General features: G+C 42.0%; 1 protein-coding gene and 1 long non-coding RNA gene across 11 annotated transcripts in view; one reads left to right on the forward strand and one right to left on the reverse strand.

The window, feature by feature from the left end:
* Positions 1–805: 805 nt before the first annotated feature.
* Positions 806–14,087, reverse strand: LOC140210017 (uncharacterized). Its single transcript, XR_011889129.1, has 4 exons — positions 13,765–14,087; positions 9,086–9,150; positions 5,375–5,527; positions 806–5,068 (listed from the first exon to the last, which is right to left on the reverse strand). It is a non-coding gene; the product is annotated as an uncharacterized lncRNA (long non-coding RNA).
* LOC140210015 (uncharacterized) overlaps positions 13,844–14,245 on the forward strand; it is a 117,115-nt gene continuing 116,713 nt past the window's right edge. For 3 of the 10 annotated variants that reach the window (XM_072278745.1, XM_072278746.1, XM_072278748.1), the window contains exon 1: positions 13,902–14,044. The gene's annotated coding sequence lies outside the window, so the exon portion shown is untranslated. The other 7 variants (XM_072278751.1, XM_072278752.1, XR_011889127.1 and 4 more) reach the window with 6 other exon arrangements.

Raw genomic sequence — 14,245 nt, forward strand, 5'->3', positions numbered from 1 at the left:
CTGGGCAGGGCGAAAAGCATTATCAAGGGTGCATCTCACCCTAACCATGGACTTTTTACTCTTCTCCCATCCGGTAGGCGCTACAGGAGCCTCCACTCCCGCACCAGCAGGCTCAGGAAGAGCTTCTTCCCTGAGGCTGTGACCCTGCTGAACCTCACATCACAGCACTAAGCAGTATTGCACCCATATTGTACTGTCTCAGTACTTTTATATTTGTGTGCTGTAGCACTTACTTTTTATTGCAGTTATTTTGTAAATAACACTATTCTTTGCATTTCTGGTCAGATGCTAACTGCATTTCATTGGCTTTGTACCTGTACTTGGCACAATGACAATAAGGTTGAATCTAATCTAATCTAATATTTAAAGCGGACTTGATTGGTTTTTGATTAGCAGGGAGCAAAGGTTACAGGGGAAAGCAGGAGAATGGAGTTGACAGGAAGATTAATGAGCCATGATCAAAGAGTAGAACAAACTCAATGGGTCAAATGGCCTAAATGTGCTCCTATGTCTTATGGTCTTATGATCTTACTCATCAGGTGAACAGCATCCACGGTGAGCGAAACAGTTGTGTCAAGTGTTTTACATCAGAGCAATTCTAATGAAATGTTGAATCTGTTCCTCCCTACACTAATGACCTGCTGAGTGAGTTCTTATACCTACTCACTGCTTCTCTCTTTGAAGTTTTGCCAGAACCACTTGGCTCCAGATCACATTATAATCTTGGTCCAATAAAGTTGGATTCTGGACAGTTAACTCAAAGAATCAGGGTGTCAGAATAAAAAGGTTACAGCTTCTACCCACTATTAAACAGTTCCTTTGCACAACAAGTTGGACTCTTGACCTCACAATCTACCTTATTATGAGCTTGCATCTTATTATTTACCTGCACTGCACTGCACTTTCTCTGCAGCTGTTACATTTCATTCCGTGTTCTGTTATTGTTTTACTTTGCTCTGCCTCGATGCACTGCATAGTAATATGATCCATATGAATAATATGCAAGACAAGCTTTTCACTGTATTGTACTACCTGTGACAATAACAAACCAAGTCCACTTCCAATATTCATAATTAACATCTGGTAAATAAATATCAGGGATGTCTCAATATTATAAAACATAAAAAGTTGGCAGAAAGATTCAGCAAGTAATTAGGACAACATATACAATATTAGTCTTTATTGCATAGTATAAATGTAGGGAAGTCTTTTTGCGACTTTACAGAGGACTGGTGAGACCATTGTGTAATTTTCATAGAGTCATTGAAAGATACATTACAGAAGTAGGCCCTTCGGCCCACTATGTTCATGCTGGTTACCAAACGCCCATTTGACACTAATCCTACATTAATACTATTTTTTCATTCTCCACACACTCTCTTCGACTCTCCCGGATTCTACCACTCATCTAGATACCAGCGGCACTTTACAGTAGTCAAATAATCTCCCAATCTGCATGCTTTTGGGAAGTGGGAGGACCCTCGAGCGCTAGAGGGAAGTCCACTCAGTCAGAAGGAGAGACCATCAGGCATAGGAGTAGAATTAGATCATTCAGCCCATTGAGCCAGCTCCACCATTCCATCATGGCTGATTAATGAGCATACAAACTCCACCCAGGCAGATTTTGGCCTTAATGTTTATGAAATAAATTTCTTTATTGAAACTAGTGCAGAGGGGACTCACTAAGTATATGTTATGTGAAGATAGATTGAGCAGATTAGACCTATTCTCATTGAAGTTTAGAAGAATGAGAGGAGACCTTATTGACATATAAGATATTGAGGGGACCGATAGGGGACCACTATTGCAGGAGAGCAGCGTAGGTTCACGAGGTTAATTCCTGGGATGGTGGGACTGTCATATGTTGAAAGATTGGAGCGACTGGGCTTGTATACACTGGAATTTAGAAGGATGAGTGGGGATCTGATTGAAACATACAAGATTATTAAGGGATTGGATACGCTGGAGGCAGGAAGCATGTTTCCGCTGATGGGGGAATCCAGAACCAGAGGCCACAGTTTAAGAATAAGGGGTAGGCCATTTAGAACGGAGTTGAGGAAAAACTTTCACCCAGAGAGTGGTGGATATGCGGAATGCTCTGCCCCAGAAGGCAGTGGAGGCCAAGTCTCTGGATGCTTTCAAGAAAGAGATGGATAGAGCTCGTAAAGATAGCGGAATCAAGGGTTATGGGGATAAGGCAGGAACTGGATACTGATTGTGGATGATCAGCCATGATCACAGTGAATGGCGGTGCTGGCTCGAAGGGCCGAATGGCCTACTCCTGCACCTATTGTCTATTGTCTATTGTATATTGTGGGTGCAAAGCGGTTGTTTTCTTTAGTCGGGGCAAGTAATGGGCATAGTTTCACAACGATGGATCACTTACTTAAAACAGAGATGAGGAGAAATTCCTTCTCTCAGAGTCATGTGAGTCCTTGGAACCTAGGGAACTATGCATGTTCAAGGCAGAGATTGATTGACATTTGAACTTCAAGAAAATCAAGGAGTATGGGGAGTGAGCAGTGAAGTGCTGATGAAGCCCACATCAGATCAGTCATAGTGTTATTGAAAGGCTGAGTGGGCCTGAGAGCTGACTGGTCTACTCCTGCTCCTGCTTCTTATGTTCTTTTGAGCTACAAGAGTCTGTCCTTAGCATTAAAGCAAAATTTAACTGGATGTGACGTCAAGGAGATTTAATAAAATCAAAGCTAATGAAAATCAAGGGAAAAATTCCACAGTGAATGCTGGTAAGGTTGTTAGGTATCAATCACCTAGGCCCCAATATATTGTTACAGGACAGTATCTACATCATCAATGACCTAAGACCATAAGATCATAAGACATAGGAGCTGAATTAGGCCATTTGGCCCATCGAATCTGCTTTGCCATTTCATCATGGCTGAACCAATTTTCCTCTCAGCCCCAATCTCCTGCCTTCTCCCCGTATCCCTTCATGTATTTAAGAGGGAGTTAGATATAGCCCTTGTGGCTAAAGGGATCAAGGGGTATGGTGAGAAGGCAGGTACAGGGTTCTGAGTTGGACGATCAGCCATGATCATACTGAATGGCAGTGCAGACTCGAAGGGCCGAATGGCCTACTCCTGCACCTATTTTCTATGTTTCTATGACCTGACCAATCAAGAATCTATCAATCTTTGCCTTAGATATACATAATGACTTGGCCTCCACAGCTGCCTGTGGCAATGAATTCTGTAGATTCACCACTCTCTGGCTAAAGAAATTCCTCCTCATTTCCATTCTAAAAGGACGCCCCTCTATTCTGAAGCTATATCCTCTGGTCTTAGACTCTCCCACCAGAGGAAACATCCTCTCTACATTCACTCTATCAAGGCCTTTCACCATTCAATAGGTTTCAACTAGGCCACCCCTCATTCTTCTGAATTCTAGTGAATATAGGCCCAGAGCCATCAAACATTCATCATGTGACAAACGATTCAATCCTAGAATCATTTTTGTGAACCTCCTCTGAACCCTCTCCAGTTTCAGCACATCCTTTCTAAAGGCTGATTTATACTTGTGCGTACTCGCTTACGCCGTAGCCTACGCAGGTCAGCTACGCCGTTGTGAGCATTTATACTTGTGCGTTGGTGTGTCTGCGTCGCTCTGCAAAACGCTAGTTGGCGGTGGGACTTCTATGCCACTGTATTGAGTTTCTTCGTGTTGAAACAATGGCAACTGAAACTGAAGGAGGGTGAATTTTCAGTGCCTGTCCGGCCACTGAGAGACATGGACAAGGAAATGCATTTCAAATATTTTCGGATGTTGGCAGGTAGATTTGACGATTTGGTTCATCGTCTCCAACCATTTATTTCGCATCAGTGTACACACAGTATACTCAGAGACTGGCAATCACCATTCGAGTTTTAGCTTTGGGTGGAAGTCAACAGGCTGTAGCTGCTGGTTACAAACTGGCGTCAAGCACAGGGTCCTCCATTATTTCAGATGTCTGTAAAGCCTTATGGAAAGCATTGCAGCCAGAGTTCCTTCCCTGCCCTTCAGTCGCCCAATGGGAAGCTATTGCAGCATAGGAGGAAATGCGACGCTACCAAGTGGACCAATTACAGTTGTTGCGGTCTGCGACGCCACGACGCATAGTTACATTTTGGGAGAGGTGCGCATTAGGCTACGGCGTAGGGTTGGCGTAGAGTACAGAGTAGGTTACGCTGCTACGCCGTACGTACGGCATACATTTAATGCACAAGTATAAATCAGTCTTCTATCAGAAAATCAACTTTAATTGAGGCACTGTAATCAGCTTTCCTCATAACCCCTCCTAAATTAGCTGTCAATGCTTACAATCAACAAAATCTAAACAGCATTAGGACTTGGAAGGACATTAGTCCAGAACATTCACAGCAAGTAATTGCCAGGCAGTGATCAATTTGCAATAAAATAAGGTCATAACACCTCCGATTGACATTCAAGGTCATTGTCATCTTCAAGTGCACCATCAACCTGCATTCACTTTTGACTAGAAATTTATGCCAATCACCTGGATAAATTGTAACCACAACTGTAGATCAGAAACTGGGTATTCTATGATGGATGTCACACTGCCTGATTTCAAAGTTCTGAGTTCAAAGTAAATTTATAATCAAAGTATGTATACAGTATGTTACCATACACTAACTTGAGATTCACTTTACAGGGGAAAATAAAGAAATACATTAGAATTTATGAAAAATGATACATGAACAAAGATGGACAAACAAACAGTGTGCACATAAAAAAATCCTAAAGCCTCTGCAAGATACACAATAGACGTGATGAAATATTCCCCATGATTGATACCCCAACATAATTTGAGAAGCTCAATATATTAAGCACAAAGTTGTAGACTGCTTGATCAGCACTGCCTTAAACCTTCCCCAAGGATCATAATCTTGTCGTGATGGAAAGACTTGCAATCTCAAGAGCAATGCCGTCTGGAGTTCAGCCATCTGGCACTTATTTCCTGGTAGGGGAAGGTTCTAGACAAGATGTGATCCAACCAAGACCTCAACGGTGGAGCTGGTAGAAGATCATGACACATCACAACAAACAGCAGCTGTGAAAGGAGAAACTGAACAGTCAAAAGACCCAGACACTAACCACAACCATCACTTACTCTTGCCCACACTGCACCAGAATATGTGGAGCCCGGATCGGCCTCTACAGCCAATAGACAACCCCTTAGGAGGACATGGTACTCAACTCAAGTGATCACACCTTAAGCATTCAGTCCATCTATATATCTTTGCTGCAATCTGTGAAATAAGCTCCTTATACAACCTTCTGCAAACCTACAAAGTCTACCACCTTGAAGAAAAAAATGTTAGCGGGGGAGTGGAACTATCACCACCTGCAAGTTTACCTTGAAGTCAAATGCCATCCTGAAACATTCATTTTCATAAATGGATCAGAATGTTGTAACACTATGGTAGCATATTCTTGACTAGAATGCATCAGCTTCTCAAAATCGATGGAGAGCAACAATATCTGTTGGCCTTGAAAGCAGCACCCATATCTATAAATGAATAAAATAGACAGCACTGTAAATCACATGATCATACAATTCTACAGTAGGAATGACACGGTAAAATAATAACACAGGATGAATCAAAAAATGCAAATGCCTTGATACAACAGCATAATAGCTCTCATGTGACATAATGCAACTTGCCATCTTCTTTTGAAATCCAAAAATAAAGTTTTACCTGCTAGTCTCTGGAGTACTAGATACTGCAATGCAGAAATGACCATTGACTGGGCTTATGGAGTTTGCAGTTGTACATTGCCAAATTTGAACATTGGACAAATATAGCAGGCCCGATAGTTGTCTCCAAAATTATGACAAGGACTGCAAGCCACTTACTTCCTGCCCATTATGCCACTGGTGCTGAGGGCAGCAATGAAGGTCCTCCATCTCTGTCTGTCCTGCACACAGACATAGAAAGATTCTTCATTGCTGTTTCTGTAATTTTTTTTTGACCAGTCAGGGTTGTTAGCCTTGAGCTGAACCCCCAAACCTGGAGGAGTAGTGGACCTCTCTTAGTCCAGCTTCTACTCCTTGATCTTTTGGCATGGTCCACCCTACCAAGAATCAAAGCACAAGGCCCTGATTCCAGCCGGCATAGCTCTCTGGGTCACTGAAGCATGCAAGCCTCCAGCCCTACAACAAGGCTGTGGCCCTCTTGGAGGACTTCAAGCCAGATCCTCCAGTAATGAAGTTGGATGCACAAAGTATGCTCCAGCTGCCCTTTAATTTGTTCTATCAATCCAAAGTCTATTCATGAAAAGTCATCAGCAAGGGGTGTTTTATATGTTATTTGTACACAGGACCCCAGTCAATAGACAATAGGTGCAGGAGTAGGCCATTTGGCCCTTTGAGCCAGCACCGCCATTCACTGTGATCATGGCTGATCATCCGCAATCAGTATCCAGTTCCTGCCTTATCCCCATAACCTTTGATTCCGCTATCTTTAAGAGCTCTATCCATCTCTTTCTTGAAAGCATCCAGAGACTTGGCCTCCACAGCCTTCTGGGGCAGAGCATTCCACATATCCACCACTCTCTGGGTGAAAAAATTTTTCCTCAACTCCGTTCTAAATGGCCTACCCTTTATTCTTAAACTGTGGCCTCTGGTTCTAGACTCACCCATCAGCGGGAACATGCTTCCTGCCTCCAGCGTGTCCAATCCCTTAATAATCTTACATGTTTCAATCAGATCCCCGCTCATCCTTCTAAATTCCAGTGTATACAAGCCCAGTCACTCCAATCTTTCAACATATGACAGTCCCGCCATCCCGGGAATTAATCTTGTGAACCTACGCTGCACTCCCTCAATAGCAAGAATGTCCTTCCTCAAATTTGGAGACCAAAACTGCACACAATACTCCAGGTGTGGTCTCACCAGGGCCCTGTACAGCTGCAGAAGGACCTCTTTGCTCCTATACTCAATTCCCCTTGTTATGAAGGCCAGCATGCCATTTGCTTTCTTCACTGCCTGCTGTACCTGCATGCTTGCTTTCAATGACTGATGTACAAGAACACCTAGGTCTCATTGCACTTCCCTTTTTCCAAACTTGACTCCATTTAGATAATAATCTGCCTTCCTGTTCTTACCACCAAAGTGGATAACCTCACATTTATCCACATTAAACTGCATCTGCCATGCATCCGCCCACTCACCCAGCCTGTCCAAGTCATCCTGCATTCTCATAACATCCTCCTCACATTTCACACTGCCACCCAGCTTTGTGTCATCTGCAAATTTGCTAATGTTACTTTTAATCCCTTCATCTAAATCATTGATGTATATTGTAAACAGCTGCGGTCTCAGCACTGAACCCTGCAGTAACCCACTGATCACCGCCTGCCATTCCGAAAGGGACCCATTAATCGCTACTCTTTGTTTCCTGTTAGCCAGCCAATTTTCAATCCATGTCAGTACTCTGCCTCCAATACCATGTGCCCTAATTTTGCCCACTAATCTCCTATGCAGGACTTTATCAAAGGCTTTCTGAAAGTCCAGGTACACTACATCCACTGGCTCTCCCTTGTCCATTTTCATAGTTACATCCTCAAAAAATTCCAGATTAGTCTAGCACGATTTCCCCTTCATAAATCCATGCTGACTCGGACCGATCCTGTTACTGCTATCCAGTCCACAGAGTTGTCAATGGAACTCCATCTCAGTGATCTCTGATGATAATCCACTTAAAGAAACAGTGAAAAAATATGAGGAAAATTTACAGAAGTCAATACAAGACCTTGAACGTTACTCAAAAGCATGTGCTCCCGACTTATATTGAAATAATGAAGGAGCTGGGAAAAGGCAGTTTAAGAGAACAAAGATAGTCATAGTCATACTTTATTGATCCCGGGGGAAATTGGTTAAAAAGATAAAAAGTACACTTGCATTTATTTATAGTTGACACCATCTCAGAAATCTAATAGCTTGTTTAAGAGGCACTTAGACAGGGAATGGAAGGATATAGGCCAAGTGCAGGCAGATGGGATTAGTTTAGATTGGCTTCATGGTCGTCAGAGATACAGTGCGCTCCTGCATTACACTCTTTTAGGTTCTGTGTACACTAGTGCCAATATAGGAAACAGTCTGCACACAGCAACCTCTAAAATCTGCAATTATATGACTCTGCAAAATACTCCTGAATTTTCTTATAAAGTCATAGAGTCATATTCTTCAAACCACCAAGCCCATGCTGACCATTAATTTCCCACCCGCAGTAATCCCATTTACCAGCACTTGCTCCATGGTCCTCCATGTCTGGGCTTAGTCCCACTTGTCAAAATAGAGCAGAACTTACCATCACCCAGGATATGTACCACTTCTCATTGTTACCATCAGGAAGGAGGCACAGAAGCCCGAAGACACACACTCAGTGATTCAGGAACAGCTTCTTCCCCTCAGCCATCTGACTTCTGAATGGACATTGAACCCATAAACACTACCTCACTACTTTTTTAATTTCTATTTTTGCACTACTTATTTAATTTAACTATATACTGTATTCACAGTTTTTTTCGATTATTATGTATTGCATTGTACTGCTGCAGCAAAGTTAATGAATTTCATGGCATATATTAAACGTGATTCCGATTCTGATTCTGAAGTAGATTTTGCTCCCAAAAAGATAGCCAGGTTAAGAGTTTCACACGATGGTTGTGTGAAAATGGATCCAATGGGTGGACAAGGTTGTGCCTCACTTTAACACTGCTGCATGAATATATATATTTCCCTTCAAGCCTGTCACACCGTTCAATGATATCAGGTCTGATCTGTCCCAGGCCTTCACTGTGCCCATATGTAATGTGGAAGCAGGTTCACGGGTTTGATGAGTGAGACAGAAGGCACTCACTATGAATAAGTATGTGAGTCATTTAGTTCCAAACAGTGAAAGATTTGATCAAACAAGCCAAGTAATGGGAAAGAGCAGTCACAACTTTTAAACAGGCCAATCAACGACCGACATGGTGGAAGCGGCTTTCGACCAGCAAATAAGCCAACATCCCACGTGACACCATAGCCCTCAATCACTCAATCTTTCAAATATGTACCTACCTCCACCTTACATAGTTCCAGACATCTGGGCTCCACAGTTCTGTAAGAAGGATATTCACCATCCTCTGCAAAAAGACATTTCTATGTAATTCAGTTTTAAATCACTTCTTTTCTTATTATTCCTTTCTGTAAATCCCTTTGTTTAAGCTGCTCCTATTGGTACTCTGTCATGCCAATTAAGAACTTTACAGATTTCAATAAGATCCACTCTCATTCTTCTAAGCTCCGAAGAACACAGACCCAACTTGTTCAGCGTCTCTTGATAAGACAATCCTCTTAACCCAGGAATTAGTCTGCTGAATCTCTTTTGGACTGCCTCCAGTGTTACTATATCCTTTCTTGGTAATGGGAGACAAAACTGTGCACAGTACTCCAGGTGTGGCCTCACCAACACCTGAACGAATGTCACAAAGCCTCCTTATGTCTAAACTCCAGCTCTTCTGCAATACAGGGCCCTTGCAACAACTTTCTTTACCAATTATAGGAAGACTCCCCTTGTCAGGCAAACATTCCATCTCAATACCATGCTAAAAAAAATTATGGGAAAAGCACACAATCCAAATATAAGGCAGAAAGATATCTTAATATACCTGTTTCTGGTATCCTCTCACACAATGAGTACTGCCCACATTCCTTAATAGTGAGAAGTGAAATTAATCAGGATCTGCTGTAAAGACTCAAATGGCAAGCTTTCAGCTTTTGTAAATTGATCCAGAAGCCAAAATACTACAAATGTTGAAAATCCAAAGTAAAATGAAAATTATTAGAAACCCCCAGATCAGGCTGCATCTGTGGAAGGACTTAGAGAGTTAATCTCAAGCTTTAGCAAGAGTTAGAAGAAATACAAGAGGTAAGAAAAAGAAAGAGCAACTGTGTAGGTCTGTGGTAAAATGGAAGGCAGAAGAGATTTAATTACAGAAGATATAAAAGCTGTTATAATTATCTACAGTTCTGGTTGATCACAGTACCCACCCATAAGGAATTCACTTCCCATTGTTAAGAGGCTGCCTGGTGCACATATAATTAAAATGTTTCTTTCTTATTATAAAAGCTATGATGATTGCCAATGTTTCTACTGTATATTATGGAAGTGAGATGTAACTTTGGGCAGGAAATGATCTCCTTCTCGAATCATTGTTTTAAGGACTCTGCAACAGTCTCAAAATTCAGACACTTTGTTAGTTCTTAGTCCCAAAAATAATTTAATGTAAAAATAGACAATAAGAAAAGATTAGTGAAAGGCTCAAATAGATTAAATGGTTAAGACAGACCTTTCTTTTTATTTTTGTTTTTTTAAATGTTATTTAGAATTACAGCACAGTAATCGGCCCTTCTGCTCCAAGAGCACCGCAACCTTGTCGTAGGGTTTGGAGGCTTACGTGTTTCAATGACTCTGAAAGCTATGCTGGCTGGAGTCAGGCCTTGTGCTTTGTCTCTTGGTAAGGTCTCCCATGCCAAACAGGTCAAAGGTGAGAGGCCAAACTAAGAGTGGTCCACTAGTCCTCCAGGTACGGGGGTTCAGCTCTAGGCTGACAACCCTGACTAGTCAATAAATAATTGTTAAGGAAACAGCAATGAAGAGTCTTTCCATTCAGACTGAGATGGAGGACCATCATTGCTGCCCTAAATATCAGAGGCATAACAGGCAGTGAGCAAGTAACAGGCCCTTCTGGCCCAATGAGCCCTAGCTGCCCAAATGCACCCACATGACCAATTCAGCCACTAATCTGTGCGTCTTTAGAGCGTGGGAGGAAACCAGAGCACCCAGAGGAAATCCATGCAGTGACAGGAAGAACACACAGACTCAGGTTCTTCAGTTCCCACTTCCCTGCTTGCATATGAAGTATTTCTAACTTTTTTCCAAATATCCATCTAAAACCTTGCCACCTGAGCTGCTAAATGTTGCTAGCACATTCTGTTTCCATTTTGTTGTAAGGTAATGATTACTTAGATTGCTGACATCCATAAAGTCATAGTCTATCGTAACACCAATCTGACAGGGCTGTTCAGTTGACCTTTTGAGCAACCTGAGTGAGACAAGAAGATGGGAAATATTCCATCACGCAGCTATGATTACTTTTAATGAACACTAAACCTCTTCCCTTTAAATAGCAGAAATTAAAATTGATTCTCCATATGTTTCTTTCATTTACTACCCATGTGTACCTGAGAAAAATGTTATTGATCTGGAACAAATTAAACTACTAGCTGCATCATTAATATAATTAGAGTTATTTTAGAGCCCATATATTGAAAATTAACAAGGTTTATGTCAGTCAGTTTCTTTTGGATGTGATTCTTTCTAATCATCAGGGTAAAGGATGCTTGTGCTGAAAAGTACTGTAGGTCACTTTCCACTTCAGGCACTTGGTGACAGCATCAAGCATTTCTATATCAGACTCACTAATAATAATAATAATGACTACTTTATTGATCCCCAGTGGGAAATCCTTTCGTTATGCAGCAACATTTAAAAACACACTTAGCAGTATGCAGACTTAACTAGTAATAAAGTACAGAATAATAATATAGATAATAATAACTTACCAATGTGAAATAATAAAGTATGAAATAATAAAACAGGGACTATTGTACTCTGAAGTGTGTTCTCCTGTCGCACGGAGATGAACAGTTGTATACGCTCATTGCATTAGGTATGAAAGATTTTCTGTAATGATCCTTGTTTGAAAGGGTGTTCCACTGCTTATTCAGTAGGTCATGGAGAGGATGTTCCTGATTGTCCATCATGGATAACAGTTTGTCTAGTGAACTCTCCTCCACTACTAACTCAATATAGTCCGCGTTGTAGCTGAGGATGGGTCCAGACTTTTTGCATCACCAGCACCGATGCTGCTCCCCCAACATAAAGCCGCAAAGACTGCACTCGCTACAACAGCCTGGTAAAATATCTCCAACATCCTGTTGCACACATTGAAAGTTCTCGGCTTCTTTAGAATGTGCCTCAGCCCAACTTCACAGCCACACTTCTGACTACAGGAGCAGTAGTTTCTATTTCCCGCCCTACCGTTCTTTCCACTGGTAACAGATAATTACACTCAGTGGCCACATTATTAGATACGCCCATACGTTAATGCAACTATCTAATCAGCCAATCAAGTGGCAGCAACTCAATGCATAAAAGCACGCAGACAAGCTTCAGTTGTTGTCCATACCAAACATCAGAATGGGGAAGAAATGTGATCTAAGTGATTTAATGATCAAGTGGTGCCAGATGTTGTGATTTGAGTTTCTCAGAAACTGCTGATCTCCTGGGATTTTCACACACAACAGTCTCTAGAGTTTACAGAGAATGGTGTGAAAAACATCCAGTGAGTGGCGGCTTTGTGGGTGAAAACACCTTGTTAATGAGAGAGATCAGATGAGAATGGCCAGACTGGATCAAGCTGATAGAAAGGTGGCAATAACTCAATAACTACATGTTATATCAGTGGTGCACAGAAGGTGTGGATGGGCTACAGCTACAGAAGACCATGAACATACACTCAATGGCTACTTCATTAGGCACAGGCCAGCATACATTGGAAATGTTCACCACATTAGCTTCAACAGGATTGTGTTTCTCTCCCAGAAATACAGATCCATTGCACCACCTGATTTCATAAAATTGTTTTGGGATTAAGTAATGAAGCATATTCAATATAATAATCAATTCTATTTGCTCCTCAGATGAATTGTCTCAACCTCAAACGGTGACTGTTTATTCCTTGCCATAGATGCTGCCTGACCTGCAGAGTTCCTCCAGCATTTTGTGTGTTTTGCCTTGGACTTCCAGCATCCGCTGATTTTCTTGTGCTTCCGTTGCTCCCCAGGTTGATTTCTAAAGGGGAATTTTTGCATGCATGTATGGCCTAGTGCGTGTGTAGGGTCGTGTGTGTGTGTGTGTGTGTGTGTGTGTGTGTGTGTGTCTCTCTCTCTAAGGGGGGGTGAACAGTTTTTTATAGACACTGTATATATGGCCTGCTGAACATGGAACCATGTATACCTGTGTGGCATTGAGCATGTGTAGGGAAATGTACTGTATGTGTTTATGTGTTTGTCTATATGCACATATGTGTTTTGCATATGTACATGTATGAGTTTATGGATGTGGCCTTGTGGAGGGATGATTTTCTCTGCATGATATTTTAAGGCCATAAGTTATAGGAGCAGAATTAGGCCATTTGGCCCATCAAGACTACTCCGCCTTTTCATCATGGCTGATCCGATTTTCCTCTCAGCCTCAATCTCCTGCCTTCTCTCTCTATCCCTTGATGCCCTGACCAATCAAGAATCTATCAACGTCTGCCTTAAATATGCATAAAGACTTGGCATCCACTGCTGTCTGTGGCAACCAATTCCACGGATTCACCACTCTCTGGCTAAAGAAATTCATCCTCATCTCCGTTCAAAAAAGACACCCCTCTATTCTCTCCCACAACAGGCAACATTCTCTCCACATCCACTCTATCAAGGCCTTTTAACATTCGATAGATTTCAATGAATTATGTGATGTTTCATGTTTTATATGTCAAAGATTTTCAGTGAATTAAAACCTCGTTTTAAAAGAGCATTCTTCTGTCTCTACAAATACAAGGGATCTAAGTTAATTAAGACATGTTTATGCATTCTCTGAGATTCCCTCCCTCCAGAGCTGTTCTTCAAAGATAAGATAAATTTACCTTTCACAATATAAGGTTAAGGTTTATTAAACTTTTCAGAATTCGGTTTCCTCCTTCTCTTCTCCCGAACCAAGGAAACAGAACAGGTTCCGTCGGTGTAGACATCATTAGCAGGCGAAACCCGGACCTCCCACCCTCCTTCTACCCGTCTCTCTGTTGTGGGAGTGCCCCCGAATGCGTTTCCCTCTCCGCTGGATGAGACAGGGGAGAGGGACGTTTGCAAGAGAAATAATGTTCAGCCGTCGTCCCCCCACCCCGACTGCCTGACGCGTAGATCGATGTGCGTATTTGTTTTATTCCCATTATATTAACAAAAGTGATGCGAGCGAGGCTGGTCGCCCGGTCCGCGGTTACTGGATTTCTCTATCAACAACACCTAGAGGCAAGAGGGGGGAAATATACAGAGATTTAAAGTGAGCAGCGTGCAAAATCTTAACGTTCGGTTAAAACGTCGGTATTCTGATGGTGGGAGCTTTTTGAG

Source organism: Mobula birostris, chromosome 14, assembly GCF_030028105.1.
Source record: "Mobula birostris isolate sMobBir1 chromosome 14, sMobBir1.hap1, whole genome shotgun sequence".
NCBI classification, from domain to species: domain Eukaryota; kingdom Metazoa; phylum Chordata; class Chondrichthyes; order Myliobatiformes; family Myliobatidae; genus Mobula; species Mobula birostris.